This window comes from Pinus tabuliformis, chromosome 6, assembly GCF_031772625.1.
Source record: "Pinus tabuliformis cultivar Carrire ecotype Pingquan chromosome 6, CPIR1, whole genome shotgun sequence".
Classification (NCBI taxonomy): Eukaryota; Viridiplantae; Streptophyta; class Pinopsida; order Pinales; family Pinaceae; genus Pinus; species Pinus tabuliformis.
Window position 1 is genome coordinate 86,984,045 of NC_142292.1, and position 16,394 is coordinate 87,000,438.

Here is a 16,394-nt window from a genome sequence, read left to right on the forward strand (position 1 = left end):
GTTGGGTAGGCAATCCTTTCTGTAGAGAGAAACATTTCCTCTAGTCCTATGGGAGGATATAATAACAAACAAAGACAAATATATGTAAAATTTTCTAGTTTATACTAGAAAACACAAAGGAGGATAGATGACCTACCTCACTCTGATGCTAACATCCGTTGGTGTTGTCCTTGATTCTTTTGTTTCCAAGCTCAATCTCCTCTTCACCATTATGGATGAATACCTGCAAGGAAAATCACGTGGAGACAATAAACATATACATAAAAAAATTCATTCCAATATAAAGCATGTAACAGATCAAGGAGTATTACACTAAATGAGCACTAATTGACACCTTTATGGGAAGCAAACACATAATGTATTACTAATAGATGGTAAAGGGAGAATTAAAGCCACTTAAGCCTTGATGTTGGAAGCCTCCTTTATGTTAGTTTCCAAGTCCTATCTTTAACCTTCAAGCACTCCTTTCTCCTTAGCAAAATGGGTAGCAATTGGGCATAGTTCAACATTAGGAAGGAAACCAATCATAAGCCAACCGTTAGTGGATAGAAGGGATCTCATTTATAGGAAAGAGAGGGAGTTGAGGATCCATGAAAGGAGGGGAAAGTTCCACATCTCAAGGGAAATATCCATGAAAGTAGGATCAAGGACCAGGAATGGGAGGTCTTGTTCCAATCCTCATTCACCTGAAACCAACTCGTCGTTCTGGAAACTTCTAGTAAGAGAAGCTTCTCCTCCATTTTGGGAAAAACTGGTTGAAGAGGATCAACATAGGTTTTCCAGGTAAAAGTCACGTTGGTAGCATTAGGAGAGTTTGATGAAACAAGTGACCAGCATGGGTGACTAGTTATGCAAAATGTGCTGATCCTGAAAAACAAGGTTTTGGACAAGTTTCTTCATGATTCTTTCAAGGTAAGTCTTCTTATTTTCTTCAGGTATGCTTCTGAACATGTTTCATGGTGAATACATTGACAACTTCTCGTTTGTGGCATTAACGACACAAAGTTCAACACTTCAAGATACGAGATGGGGAGTGTGACAAAATACTATATAATAGATGCCCCCTAAGGCATGAAGGAAAAATGGGAAGTGATGGTTGAAGTGCTTTATAAGCCAAGGCAACGACTTAGAGAAACACTATCAGGATACCTACAATTAAAACATAATATAACATATTTGACATCTCTAATGTAGGTATGCCTAGTAATACATCTCTGAGTAGGAATCTAACAATACATGAATCCACAGCATGGACACAACCATCAAAATAGAAATTATTATGTTAATGGATCCATGACATAGACACACACATCCGAATAGAAGGGATCATGTGTACAATCATGAAACTTAGTAACTCCATGCAACCTAGATTTGTCAGTTGTAACCTAGGGTCTTCATCTCTGTCCCGATCCAACCAAAGTACGAATCTAACCATGGGAATAAATGTGTCGAAGTCAAACATGGTAGAAACCACTTGATTACCGATCAATGATGTAAACCGTTAATAGGCACGAGAGAAACCAACAATGACACGATGGGTCTCAAGGTACAACTACACAATCCATGGGTGTGAACAATGAAGCTGAAGTCAAACACTCGTAGAATCATTCGATCGAAGGCCAGTGATGTGAACCTATCGTTGAATGCAAAGAACTTGCCATTGAGGCATGCAAGCTCCAAGGTACTGAAAGGAGTTTCTATATCATCTTCCTGGATAATGAGTTGGAGTCGACAGGAAGTGATCTGTCGAAGGAGGGCCATAATGTTTCCCACATCATCGACACGAAACATAGGATTTTGCAGAGTTGGCAAGAGTGATTCAAGATTGTTGCAGAAAAGTTAAATATGGTATAAGTGGTTTGAATTGCATATGGGACTTCTCTTGAACATATCGGCAATACGACTCTAGAATTTGGAAGCATTTGACCCAAAATATGATCAGAGGTCATGGTGACAATAGGATATAATTAGATGATAGGAAAATGGATTCCCAAAACCCAGTAAGGTAAGTGACAAAGTGAGGATAAACCAAACACGACACGAGATACAGATAAGCGTCATGTTTAAGAGCGATTTGCTGCATTTTATACAAAATATAGGATATATGTTTCCTTCCATTTTTCCCTACTATTTCTAGTGAGTACCTCTTTATTTTTAATCTCAAGCTTGAAGAGGATACCATATGCTTGTCGTATAATTTCATCCTTCAAATGAATCCATCCTAGTATTTGTAACGAGCCTTGAGAAGGAGTAACTCGGTCTCGTCATGGTGGAAATTCCTTCGTCATTTCAGTTTTACGAGTCCGACAAAGGGGTAATTGGACGTCTTTTTCATGTTTAGAGAGTTTGAAAAAGAGGCAAAAAGGAAACTCCATATGTCCCTTTTTCGTAGATAGTCTCTTGAATCTGAATAGGTAGAAAACAATATTAAGAGAACCTCTTAGCCATGTTTGACTAAGGTATTCCTTTTTCGTAGCTAGTCTATCTTAGTCTAGGAAAGGGTTAAACTTATACTGAGTAGACGTCTTTTCATTTACTTTTACAAGTTCGAAAAGACAAGTGCTCGACAATATTTTCATATTTCGAGTCAGAAAAGCGCTGAAAGATGACTCCAAGGGGGTCCCTTTTTCCTTTATTTTTTACGAGTATGAAAAAGTGATAAATAAAACTCGATACTTTATCCAAAATCAATTCCTGTCACGAATTAGTAATAACCTGTCGCTACACATGTGAACAAATGTTACCTGGTTCGAGAAAAATATACAAATATAGGTAAAATATGCCCTAAATGGTAAAAATACTTAAAAAACTTTATATAAACTCCAAAAGTAAAAATAAAATTTCCATTTGTAATTTTGTGAATTGGAGAGCACATTTTACCCTAAATTCCCCCGATCTTCAGGCGAGGAGATTGATCTAGGGCACCATTCAGTGAATCACCTATCACAGGTAAGAGATATGTCCTTCCTCTACAATTTGATAGTAATTTCAAGCAATTTAACCCATATAATAGGTAGCTAGGGGGTTTGAAGAAAAATTGAGTCGAGGACGACCAACGTGGATTTTACGCATCGGGATCATGCTACCCTCCTTGAGCTTAATGGTGCCATTGCACTGGAAGCACAAAAAAAATTAGGGACAGAGGCGTTGGTGCCATGAAATAAATTTTTTCAATAGATCTCTAAAATTACTAATTGTTTCACGAATTTTCCTCCATGGAATCTAATTAAAACCTTTTTCAATGATGTTTTACAACTTATTTGTTTGAGAAAATGGTTATTGAGTAGAAAGAAAGAGGCCATGAAGTGGAATATCATCAAGCATCATAGGATCCTAATTGCATAAGGGATCTTTGTGCATGTGGATTGCTTAAATTATTATGTACCATGGGGATCAGAGCCCAAGTGGAGTTATTGCAACACTGGATAGGATGGTGGGATGTAGACCATCAAATGTTTATAATAGGGGACCAAGAGCTTGACCTAGAAGTTGTAGACATATAATTCATCACTGGTTTGTCCAAGAGAGGACAACAAGTTCAATTATCTGGTCCTCATGCTGGAGGAGAAAGCACTGACATGCTAATAGCTAGACATTGCCATGGTTCTCGCAAGACAAAAAGCGGGAAGATAGACATCAAAAACATCACAAATATTCTGTTATGCTCTTAACCTGCAAGATGATACCAGAATACCAAATATGCGAAGAAATATACCCAGAACATATAACAATGAGAAATAACAACAAGTATTTTATTATTCAGAAAGCAATGTTCACCTGCCTCTTCGAGGGGGAAACCTCCAATAGAGCTAAGCTCAATTAGAAAATAAGACACGATGCTCCTCAAGGGGAGTCTCTATCCTTTATATAGGATTCATACATGCAATACCATGGGGAAATACCATGGTTCTTATTAATACCATCTATCTAATACCATGGCCCATTTGCAACTAACTGTGGTCCCTTCATTAAATGCGGGTTAACCACTTACAATTATTAATATGGGCTTTATTGACTCTTTACTTAACTATAACTATGACTTGATCCTATTACATAAATAAGGGGGTTAGGGTTGGACCCTAACATGCCCTCCCCCATAAGAATAGCCTTGTCCTCAAGGCTGAAGTTGCGGAAACTGCTGAAGGATAGTGGTTGGTTCCCAGGTTGCATCTTCTGGAGAGGTGTCTTTCCACTTGACGAGGACTTCCTTGATTGTGTGGCCACACAGGTGTCGTTCTCTTGTGTCAAGAACCTATTCAGGTTGGAGCTAGATTGACCCTTCTTCATCCACTTAAGATAGACTGGTTTGAATTCTACAATGGTTCCCAATCACTTTCTTTAGGCATGAGACATGGAAGACTGGATGGATTTTTGCAGTGGGTGGCAAAGCTAGCTTGTAGGCGACTTCTCCAATATGCTGAAGTACTTGATACGGTCCATAGAATTTTGGATATAATTTCTGACAACCCTTGTCTTTGAGTGATGTTTGCTTATATGGTTGCAGCCTCAAAAATACCTGATCCCCTTCTTGAAATTGGCGTTCTGAGCGATGTTGCTCTGCCTGTTGCTTCATGCGGTTTTGGGCTTGATGAAGATTCTCTCTAAGGTGGGCCAGCATGGTTGTGTGCTTCTGTAGGAGTTGATCCACTGCTTGTACCTTTGAGCATCCTTTGATATAAGAAGTAGGGGAAGGAGGGAGTTGACCATGAACTGCTTCATATGGAGTCATTTTTGTGGTGGCATGATAGTTGGTGTTATACCACCATTCGGCTAGAGGTAACCACTGTACCTAGAGATGTTGATTTTCTGAAGTGAAACACTTAAGGTAGGTCTCCAGACATTTGTTGACTGCTTCAGTTTGACCATCAATTTGTGGATGATAGGAAGTACTGAGTTGTAGTTGGGTACAAAAGTTTCTGGTGAAGATCGGGTCACGATCAGACACAATGGAAGTGGGCATGCCATGCAATTTGAAGATCTTAGCCATGAAATATTGAGCGACCAAATTCGATGTAAAAGGGGGGGGGGGTAGGGCGCAAAAATGAGCACACTTAGAAAGTCTGTCCACAACCACCATGATGACTGACTTGTTTCCTGACTTTGGAAGACCCGTAATGAAATCCATAGAAACCTCTATCCAGATTGAGGCCGGAATGGGCAATGGCTGTAATGTGCCTGGGGATTTGACTGCTTCTCCTTTGTGGCACTGACAGATGTCTCATTCCACTACAAAAGTAAGAATGTCCTTTTTCATGCCTGTCCAAAAAAATGATCTTCAAGTGTGAGCATAGGTCTTCTGAAAGCCTGAATGTCCTACAGTGGGAGATGAGTGCAACTCCGCCAAAATGCAGCTTTTGAGGTGGATGTTGGTGATATTATGACTTTGTCCTTGTAGCGAAGAATCTCATCCTGCCACGAGTATCCTGTTGTGGAATTTGGATCCGTTTGCAATTGATTAATGAGTTGGGAGAGCCAGGGATGTGAAAACCATTCCTTGCAAGCCTCTTCAATCCATTCTGGAATGGGAAGGGAAATTGTGAGCAGGGTACTTTCCTCCTCAAATTGGCGGGATAACGCATCTGCTACAATATTTTCGTACCCTTTCTTGTAAATTATCTCATAATCATATCCCAACGTTTTAGTGAGCCATTTATTTTGTTGTGGTGAGGATAGGCGTTACTCTAAAAAATATTTAAGGCTTTGATGGTCTGTGTGGATTTGGAAATGTCACCCCAATAAGTATGGTCTCCAGGTATCTACTGCATGTAATATGGCCATCATCTCCTTCTCATAGGTAGATTGTCCCAGAGACTTCCCACTTAGTTGTTGGCTCGTGAAGGCCAAGGGTCAACCTTCCTGGATTAAGATCGCCCCAATACCCATACCAGAAGCATCACATTCAATCACAAAAGATTTGGTGAAGTCGGGTAGTGCTAAGACTGGAATGGAACACATGACATGTTTGAGAGTTGTAAAGGCTTGTTTTGCTTCATCATTCCAGAGGAATGAATATTTCTTGAGGAGTTCAGTGAGGGGCCTAGTAATGCGACCAAATTGTGGACAAATTTGTGATAGTAGCCCGTGAGACTCAAAAATCATCTCAAGCTCTTCAAGGTCTTTGGTTGAGGCCAATCCTACATTGCTTGGATCTTTTTGGGGTCCACCCTGACACCTTCACGCCCCACAATGTGGCCCAAATACTCAACTTCTTCCATGCAAAAATAGCACTTGGACATCTTGCCAAATAATTTATGCTTGTGGAGCAGTTGCAAGAGTAGATCTACATGCTGAAGATGTGTGGCCTAGGTGCGACTATAAATGAGGATGTCATGAAAGAAAACAAGGACAAATTTTCTGAGATATGGTTTGAGCAGGTGGTTCATAAGGCTCTGAAAAGTGGATGGGGCATTACAAAGACCAAATGGCATGACCAGGAACTCATAATGGCCTTCATGAGTTCAGAAAGCAGTCTTTGGAATGTCTACTTCTTTCATGCGAATTTGGTGGTAGCCCGAGTGAAGGTCGAGCTTAGTAAAGAATTGAGCCCCATTTAGTTCATCCAGAAAATCATCGACAACCAGGATGGGAAATTTATCTTTGACTGTCAACTTATTGAGGGCCCTGAATTCTGGACACATACGCCATTCCCCATCTTTCTTGAGCACCATGAACACCAACGATGAATAAGGACTAATGTTGGGACGAATGACACCTGCTTCCAAGAGTTCCTTGATTATTTTTTCAATTTCATTCTTTTGGGCGAACAGATATCTATATGGGCACATATTTGGTGGTTGGGCCCTTGGGACCAAAGTAATGCTATGATCATGTTCCCCTCTCAAGGGTGGAAGTTCATTAGGCTTGTCAAAGACTGGCAGATGGTTGTTTAAGATCTGTTGCATCTCAGGATGAATATGAAGAGAATTGGGTTCGCAGGCCTGGATGGAATTAAATTGGGCTATAAATCCATGGTGGCCCTTTTTTAACAATTTTTCCATCTGATATGAGCTGATGATAGAGGGAGCTCCTGCCTGGAGTCCGCGGAGGGTATGTGTGTGGTTGTTCTGCTTAAAGCTCATATATAACTCCTGGAAATCCATTGTGATTGGGTCAAGTGTGTGAAGCCATTTAGCACCTAAGACAATGTCGCACCCTCCCATGTGTATGGCAAACATGTGGGTCTTCAACTGATAATCCACCATTTGAAGTTTGACATTTTCACAGCGGCCTTCACATTTCATTTTCCCTCCATCAACAATTTGGACCTGGAAGTTAGAAACTGCTCGGACAAAACAATGCATTGCTTCTGCGACTCTTTGATGGATAAAATTATGTGTACTACCACTATCAATCAAGACTACTATTGGGCGATGCTTAATAAAACCTCTGATTTTGAGAGTTTGGGGAGAAGAAATACCTGCCAAAGCATGCAGCAAGATAATTGGTTCTTCGGGTACATTGTCATGCTGGTTTTCCTCTTCTTCCTCCTCTGGCTCCTCAAGTGGTGGGGCTTCCTCCGATGAATTGTGATCAGTAGCATCAATTTGAAAGAATTTGGGCTCCTTGCATTTATGCTCGGGGGGAGTATTTCTCATCATAGCAGTAACACAATCCTTGCTTTCTTCTTTCCGCCATTTCTGTTAGTGACACTTTTTGAACCTTGAGTGTTTGGGTAGTGCTTTGAGCCTGTGTGGGGCGACCCTTGGCGATGAAATTTGGGCGATTAGACTGGGCCGCTAACGCACGTTCGACTTCACGAGCTATCCTACAAGCATGCAGCCATGAGCTAGGTTGGTGCAGTCGGACGTGGGCTTGTATGGCTTCTTTGAGATCACTGACAAAACATTCCACGTAGAACTCATCGTGTAGACCTCCAGTGCGGAAAGCTAAGGCTTCAAAGGCTGCAATATATTCGTTCACTGTTCCTGTCTGTCAAAGCTTAGTGAGACGACTGATCTATAAGAGCTTTTTTGAATGTCTTCCAAGTCAAGGGACTTCGATAGCAACGTTGATGCCATTGCCACCATTGCCATCTTTCATTTTCCAAGTACATGATACCCACACTACGCTGAGTCGCATCATCCAGGATGTAATTCAGTGTGAAATATTGCTCCATTTGTGCTATCCATGCGGCTGGGTGAGAGCCATCAAGTTTATACATGTCCAGCTTGGGTGGTCTTGGATGGGATTGTTGGTGGGTGCCAAAGATGTGAAGAGACTGGCTAGACTCGCCCTCAATGTTTTCATTGCCAATATATGCCTCCGCGCATTCCTCCACCTTGCCATTAGAGAGTGTTTCATTTAAGTTCTTCAGTTGCAACATGACATCTTTCAATTGTGCTTCAAGGCTGTCAATCCTCTCATTGGCCATAGCTTGAGCTCTAGTTTGTACCATGCACCGATCCAATGTACTTGAAATTTGGGACAACCCAAAATTTTTGGCACTAACAATTGAATGGTACCACCTTGCTCAGCTCGTCGACCTGATTCTTATGGGCCCAAAGTCCTACGAAAATCACGCCTAGGTATAGGAACCCCCACAATTAGTTAGATCTGAATGGTGGATCTGATTGTTGCGACGACTACAGAGCCCAAACTGCTAGATCTGGATGGCGGATCTGATTGTTGCGATGACTACAGAGCCCAAACTGCTAGATCTAGATGGCGGATTTGATGGATTTGATAGATCTGAATGGCTGATCTGATAGATTTGAATGGTGGAATTGATTGCTGCTGCTGCGACAAAACCCCACTTGTGAGATTTGATCTGGAAAAGATGATGCATGATCTAGAGATAGAGAAGGGAACTATGGTCTCCAGGAGTGTTAGGTGCTACAGATCGCAATATACATAAGGCTCTGACCGTAGTACTCCGCCCAATCTTTCAGGGCACTAACCAAGGAGGATCAACTATACCCTTAGCTGTACAACCCGACTACCTTATCGTACGCGCGAGTAATCTCCCCAAGTGTTGTTCTCAGTGTACTGTAGTAGCAAGACGGCTGGCGATTTATCTATGGCGAGGTTTCAAGGGAGCTAGGGGGGCTTCCGATATACCCAGAGGGTACTAAGAAGATAGTCTGTGCGTGGTTCTGTCTAATGCGCTACTACTCGAAGGGGTACCCACAGGGGTTACAAGGGAGTCCAACAAGCGTGACCACCTCTTGTATTTCCTGCATGCATGCCTCCCCAAATCCATAGGTTTATGTGCTCAACGACAGATCCTGTGGTTTAAAGACGCCGAAACATGTCTCTAGCCAATTTTTTTTTGCTAAAAACTGGTAATCCCACTGGCCCTAGAAAGCGCTCTGATACCACTTTTTATTCTCTTAACATGCAAGACAATACCAGAATACCAAATATGCGAAGAAATATACCCAGAACATATAACAATGAGAAATAACAACAAGTATTTTATTATTCAGAAAGCAATGTTCACTTGCCTCTTCGAGGGGGAAACCTCCAATAGAGCTGAGCTCAATTACAAAATAAGACATGATGCTCCTCGAGGGGAGTCTCTATCCTTTATATAGGATTCATACATGCAATACCATGGGGCAATACCGTGGTTCTTATTAATACCATCTATTTAATACCATGGCCCATTTGCAACTAACTGTGGTCCCTTCATTAAATGCGGGTTAACCACTTACAATTATTAATATGGGCTTTATTGACTCTTTACTTAACTATAAATATGACTTGATCCTATTACATAAATAAGGGGGTTAGGGTTGGACCCTAACATATTCCATTAAGAACAATTCTCTACACCATAGTTCGAATGGCTTAGGTCCAAGCTCTACATGAGGCGAGCAAATCCCAATTGTAGTATGTAGTGGATTGCCTCAGTTCAACTGTGTTCAACTGGTGTGAAGGACTATTGGTCAATATGAAAGACCAGCTCACCAAGTGCAAGACAGGTAAACTCAAACAATTTGGCTACGGATCAATTTTGGTGACGTTCCTTCTAAAGCAAGTTTTGCTGTTTTGTTCATATATCAGTGGGTGGAAGTAGAAGCTCCCGGACCCAGGGATCCACGTTTATTATGGTGGGGAGAGTTGATGCCTCATCATGGAGGTGGGTAATAAATTCCCTTTATACCTACGTTCTTTTTTGTTGAGATTTTCTGTTTTGGAGCAAAATAGGAAAAATCTCAGCTGATGACAACAATAGAAAATTAGTTCCTAGATTAGCTCCAGGTTGTTGGGAGGGAGTTAATGCCTCCTATATTTGATGTGAGTGGGTTAATGAGGCTGTTAGATTCTCTATGCTATATAACAGGCAATCATTCGGATGGTTTGCTGAGAGGGTCAGAGTTTTGTGAGGATTTCATTATGTAATCTCCAGTTTGATTAATAAATTGCCGATGCCTATGTTTGGTGGACGTAGCCCAGATTGGTTGGGTGAACCACGTTAAAAATACTGTGTCATATGTGCTTGATATTCTGCTGTGTGTTTATTTTGTTTGCTGTGCCTCTGGATTCCAACAAGTGGTATCAAAGCGCGTTGGAGGAGCGGCACTGCTGGAGGTGGAGCGCGGAGTTGGTTTGGTTGCCGGTGAGCAGATCGATTGCTGCCTGGAGGTGCTGCGTGGATCAGGAAGTGTCTGCTGAACAAATGGTGTTGGAGCGTGGAGGCGTTACTGCTGCGCGGAAGAGACCAGACCTGCGTGCTGGTGCGTGAATGTTTTACTGTGCGTGGATTGCTGGTGGAAGACGGTGCGTATTGCTGATAATGCATTGTGTTGCATAACTTTAATGCTGAAACTTTTTTTTACCGTGCCAAATACATATACATTGCAATTGAGAGGCATATATATTGCAATTCTGCGTGATATAACTTGTGTTTGGTCGCTGATATAACTTTGGACTGGTTACGGCCTGGTTGCTGGTTGCTGTCCCCCTTTATACGGCCCTTCTGTCATCACCCTTACCAGGAAATGCCATGAAACAATGAAATCTGTTTTATTGAAAGAAATATATACAGTGAAAAACAGTAATGCAATAAACAGCAGATACAAGTAATTTATTCACATGATCAAAACTTGCAACACGTTTCTTTGAAAAAAGGAGATAGAATCATTGGATCGCCTGGCCCTAAAGTTTTGTTTCCAAACCGGTTTGCGTATACGTTTGGAGGAGACAGTTCGGTGGACGTAGACCAGATTGGTTGGGTGAACGCATATGGTGGGGTGGAGGTATAATGTCATTAAAGTTTATGGCAATTCGGATTTTATTTGCATTTTATATTTGAGTGGAATTTGGTATATAGTGGAAGTTTCATGCATTGCGAATTCTTAAAACAAAAAAAAAATCAACCAAATTCTAAATCAATAGAGACATCAAAGTAATATAAGTGCAAAGGGCAGAGTTTTTTTTTTTTTAAGGCAAAGACGAAAGGCATAGGAAGTTTGTTTTGTTAAGTGCTGGTATTGAAACATTGGTTTGTTTTTGGAGATTATTGTTTTTTGGTTGATACAAATGGCGAAAACTCAAAGTGCCCGGTTTGAAATTGAGAAATTTAATGGCAAGAATAATTTTTAGATCTGGAAGGTAAAGATGCACGATCTGCTGGTTCAACAAGGTGTGGCAAAAGCACTGTTGGGGAAAAACAAAAGGCCTCCTTCCATGACGGAGGATGAATGGGATGAGATGGACGATAGAGCTCTGAGCGCAATTCGGTTATGTCTGGCGGACGATGTTCTGTTCAACATTGTGTCAGAGAAAACCACCGCAGGCCTGTGGTCGAAGCTTGAGAAGCTCTATATGACGAAATCTTTGACAAATCGGATTCTCCTGAAATGACAGCTTTACGGTTTGCGAATGAAAGAAGGTACCTCAATTGCTGATCACCTGAATGTTTTTAATACCTTACTGGTGCAATTAGACAGTCTAGATGTGAAATTTGATTCAGAGGATAAGGCAATAACTCTATTATGTTCTTTGCCTGAATCCTGGGATCACTTTGTTACTTCCATAAGCTTAGTACATCAGAAATTCTTGAGTTTGACGATGTTGTTGGAGCCTTGTTGGCTGAGGAGACGAGGAAGAGGTCGAATGCAGACACCTCTACATCAGAGGTAATGATGGCCAGAGGTCGCTCACGAGAGAGACACTCCGGGGGAAAGCATAGTGACTCTCGCTCAAAGTCCAAAGGAAAGAAGCCAAAGGTGAAGTGATGGCATTGTGGCAAGGCTGGACATCTGAAAAAGGATTGCTGGAAGCGAAAGCAGGCTGCTAAAGAAGGCTCTTCGATAGAAAAGAAGGAAGCCAACACCACAGATACAGGTTCAGTATCTGGTTCAGGTATGAGTGATGAGGTATTGTCTGTTAATGTTTCTAAACATGATCAACATTGGTTGTTAGATTTCGGGGCATCGAACCACATGTGTATTCATAAAGATTGGTTTAAAACATATAAATCAATTGATGATGGAGTCGTGTACATGGGTAATGATGTCACGTGCAATATTGTTGGAATAGGAAGTGTACAACTACAAATGTTTGATGGGACAACAAAAATATTAACTGATGTGAGGCATGTACCAGATTTAAGGAAAAATTTGATTTCATGAGGAGCACTTGATTCAAATGGATATAAAACTGTAATTCAAGGTGGAGTAATGAAAATTTACAAAGGCATCTTACTAGTTATGAAAGCTAAGAAAGTAGGAAATCTATTTCAGTTAGAAGGTAGAACTGGGTCAGATCATGTGTCTGTGTCTGAACATGACAATAGTTCCATTCACTTATGGCATCAAAGATTGGGGCATATGAGTGAAAGAGGATTGAAAATTTTGGCTGACCGAAAGTTACTTCCTAATCTAAGATCTGGAAAATTGGATTTCTGTAAACATTGTCTGTTTGGTAAACAAAGTAAACAAAAGTTTAAAACAGGAAAACATACTAGTAAAGGCATACTTGATTATATCCATTCAGATGTTTGGGGTCCAGCCCCTACAGCGTCATATGGTGGCTCGTCATATTTTGTATCGTTTATTGATGACTTTTCTAGGAAAGTGTGGGTCTACATGTTGAAAAGGAAGTCTGATGTTTTTTCAGTTTTCAAGCAGTTTAGAGCATTGGTAGAAAACAACACTGGTAGAACAATAAAGTGTTTAAGAACTGACAATGGTGGTGAGTTTACTTCCAATGAGTTTGACAGCTATTGCAAGGATGCAGGGATCGAGAGGCATAAGACCACGATTTATACTCCTCAGCAAAATGGAGTTGCTGAACGCATGAACAGGACTCTTCTAGAGAGAGCAAGGTGTATGCTGAGTAACGCCGGGTTGCAGAAGGAGTTGTGGACGGAAGCAGTGGCAACAGCTTGTTATGTGATAAACCGATCTCCATCAACGACCATAGACTGCAAGATTCCGCAAGAGGTATGGAAAGGACACCCTTGTGACTATTCTAAACTCAGAGTGTTTGGTTGTGAAGCATATGCTCTAGTGCCTAAACATCAGCGAACTAAGTTAGATCCAAAGTCTAAAAGGTATATCTTTGTTGGGTATGGTGATGGAACAAAGGGATATAGATTGTGGGATCCTACTACCCGCAAAATCATCATCAACAGAGATGTAAAGTTTGATGAATCCTCTCTTGTACAGTTAGATGTAAATAGTAGATTGAAACAGGATGATGTATCTGATTTCCAGCATATTCAGTTTGACAACATTTCTAATGATAGTCATAACGACCATAGTTCAGATTCTAGTCATGAACAGGCTTCAGAATCAGATTTTGAACAGGGTTCAGATGGAGGTCATGAACAGGTCTCAGATGGCGATCATGAAGAAGTTCCTACAGATGATAGACAGCCAATTGTGGAAGCACCAGAAAAATTCTTAAGGAGGTCTACAAGGATCAAACGTCCTCCGAGAAGGTATGATGATCATGTTACTTCAATTGCTTTGATCGCTAATGATGATGAATCTTTGTGTTATTAGGAAGCTGTAGAAGGTTCAAATAGTGACAAGTGGAAAGCAGCCATGAAGGACGAAATGATGGCCTTAAGTAAGAATGGTACATGGGATCTGGTTGAGCTTCCGAAAGGCAGGAAAACTGTGGGGTGTAAATGGGTTTTCAAGCTGAAACAGGGTGTGAATGATACGGAAGACAGGTACAAAGCTCGGCTGGTTGCAAAAGGGTTTTCTCAGAAAGCTGGTATTTACTTTCATGAGATTTTTTCACCAGTGGTTAAAATTGTTTCAATTAGAATTGTGTTAGCATTAGTGGCTTTGTTTGATTTGGAGTTGCAACAGTTAGATGTGAAGACTGCATTTCTACATGGTGACTTAGATGAGGAAATATATATGGAACAACCGGAAGGGTTTGTTCACCATCGCAATGAGAAATTTGTCTGCAGGCTCAAGAAGTCATTATATGGCCTGAAGCAGTCGCCTCGGCAGTGGTATAAGAAGTTTGATTCTTTCATGTTGAGTCAGAAATATGTTAGAAGTGAATATGATCATTGTGTTTATTTTAAACAGTTAAATAATGGCATGTTCATTATCTTAGTGTTGTATGTTGATGATATGCTTTTAGCAAGCAAAAGCATTGGAGAAATCAACAGGTTGAAGACTCAGATGGCAAGGACGTTTGATATGAAAGATCTAGGAGCAGCAAGACAGATTTTGGGCATGGAGATTTTCAGAGACAGGAGTAATGGTAAGCTGTGGCTATCACAACAGAAGTATGTTGAGAAAATACTTTTGAGGTTTGGTATGAATAATGTGAAGCCTGTGTCAGTCCCTTTAGCTTCCCATTTTAAGCTTTCTTCCAGTTTATGTCCTAATACAGATGAAGAAAAGGATTATATGTCTCGAATTCCATATGCCAATGTAGTAGGGTGTTTAATGTATGCGATGGTTTGTACGCGACCAGATATTTCTCATGCAGTTGGGGTTGTCAGCAGGTACATGGCAAATCCGGGTAAAGAGCACTGGTCAACAGTGAAATGGGTGCTTCGGTACTTGAGAGGCACAAGTAGTTATTGTATTTCTTACAATAAAAGTAGTGAATTTGTTTGCGGATATGTTGATTCCGATTTTGCAGGTGATTTGGATAAGAGAAGATCAACTTCAGGGTACATCTTTACTCTTGCAGGTGGAGCTATAAGCTGGATGTCAAAGCTACAGAATATTGTTGCTTTATCCACTACTGAAGCAGAATACATTGCTGCTTCTCATGCTTGCAAAGAGGCGGTTTGGTTGAAAGGTTTGCTTGGTGAGTTTGGTAGGTTACAGGACAACATCAGGTTACTTTGTGATAGTCAAAGTGCAATACATTTGGCTAAGAATCCGGCCTATCATAGTAAATCAAAGCATATTCCAATTAAGTACCATTTTGTAAGACAGGTTATCACTGAAAGGGGAGTCTCTCTTGAAAAGGTGCATACAAAGGAGAACTGTGCAGACATGTTCACGAAACCAGTTTTGTTGGAGAAGCTACGCTGGTGTTTGGCTTCTCTTGGCTTGCAGAAAAGATAAAATAATAATAACAGGGCATCAGGCTAATTGTTGTTAAGGTGGAGATTGTTGAGATTTTCTATTTTGGAGCAAAATAGGAAAAATCTCAGCTGATGACAACAATAGAAATTTAGTTCCTAGATTAGCTCCAGGTTGTTGGGAGGGAGTTAATGCCTCCTATATTTGATGTGAGTGAGTTAATGAGGCTGTTAGATTCTCTATGCTATATAACAGGCAATCATTCAGATGGTTTGCTGAGAGGGTCAGAGTTTTGTGAGGATTTCATTATGTAATCTCCAGTTTGATTAATAAATTGCCGATGCCTATGTTTGGTGGACGTAGCCCAGATTGGTTGGGTGAACCACGTTAAAAATACTGTGTCATATGTGCTTGATATTCTGCTGTGTGTTTATTTTGTTTGCCGTGCCTCTGGATTCCAACATTTTTATGGCTATGTCAGAAGCTCATCATCAAGGAGATCTCTATTTCCCACTGCCACTTGGAGCAAACTGGAATGACTCAGGTAAAGAATTATCTTATTGAGATCGAGACTTGTGATATTTTGCAGATGTGGGACTAGAGAGACCTCCAGGGGTTTCTTTGATAGCGAGAAGAGTGGCATGACAACTCGAGGATGCACCATATGTCGAAGGAGTTGATCCTATGGTGGAGGTGGACCGCAATCTGGAGGCATTGAATAGAGGCATTCCAGATTATGCTACTATTGATGAGGTGCCACTTCGGTATTAGAGGCATACCATGGAGGTATCAACTAGACTGCATCAACTATTGGGCCGAGTTGTTAGGGCTATATCATGCTATCATGAGCATCATGTTGGCGGATAGACATGTCTCTAGTCTTATTTTTGCACTTATGTAGGCTCGAGGAGCCATGTGTCTCATAACACAAATTTTGAT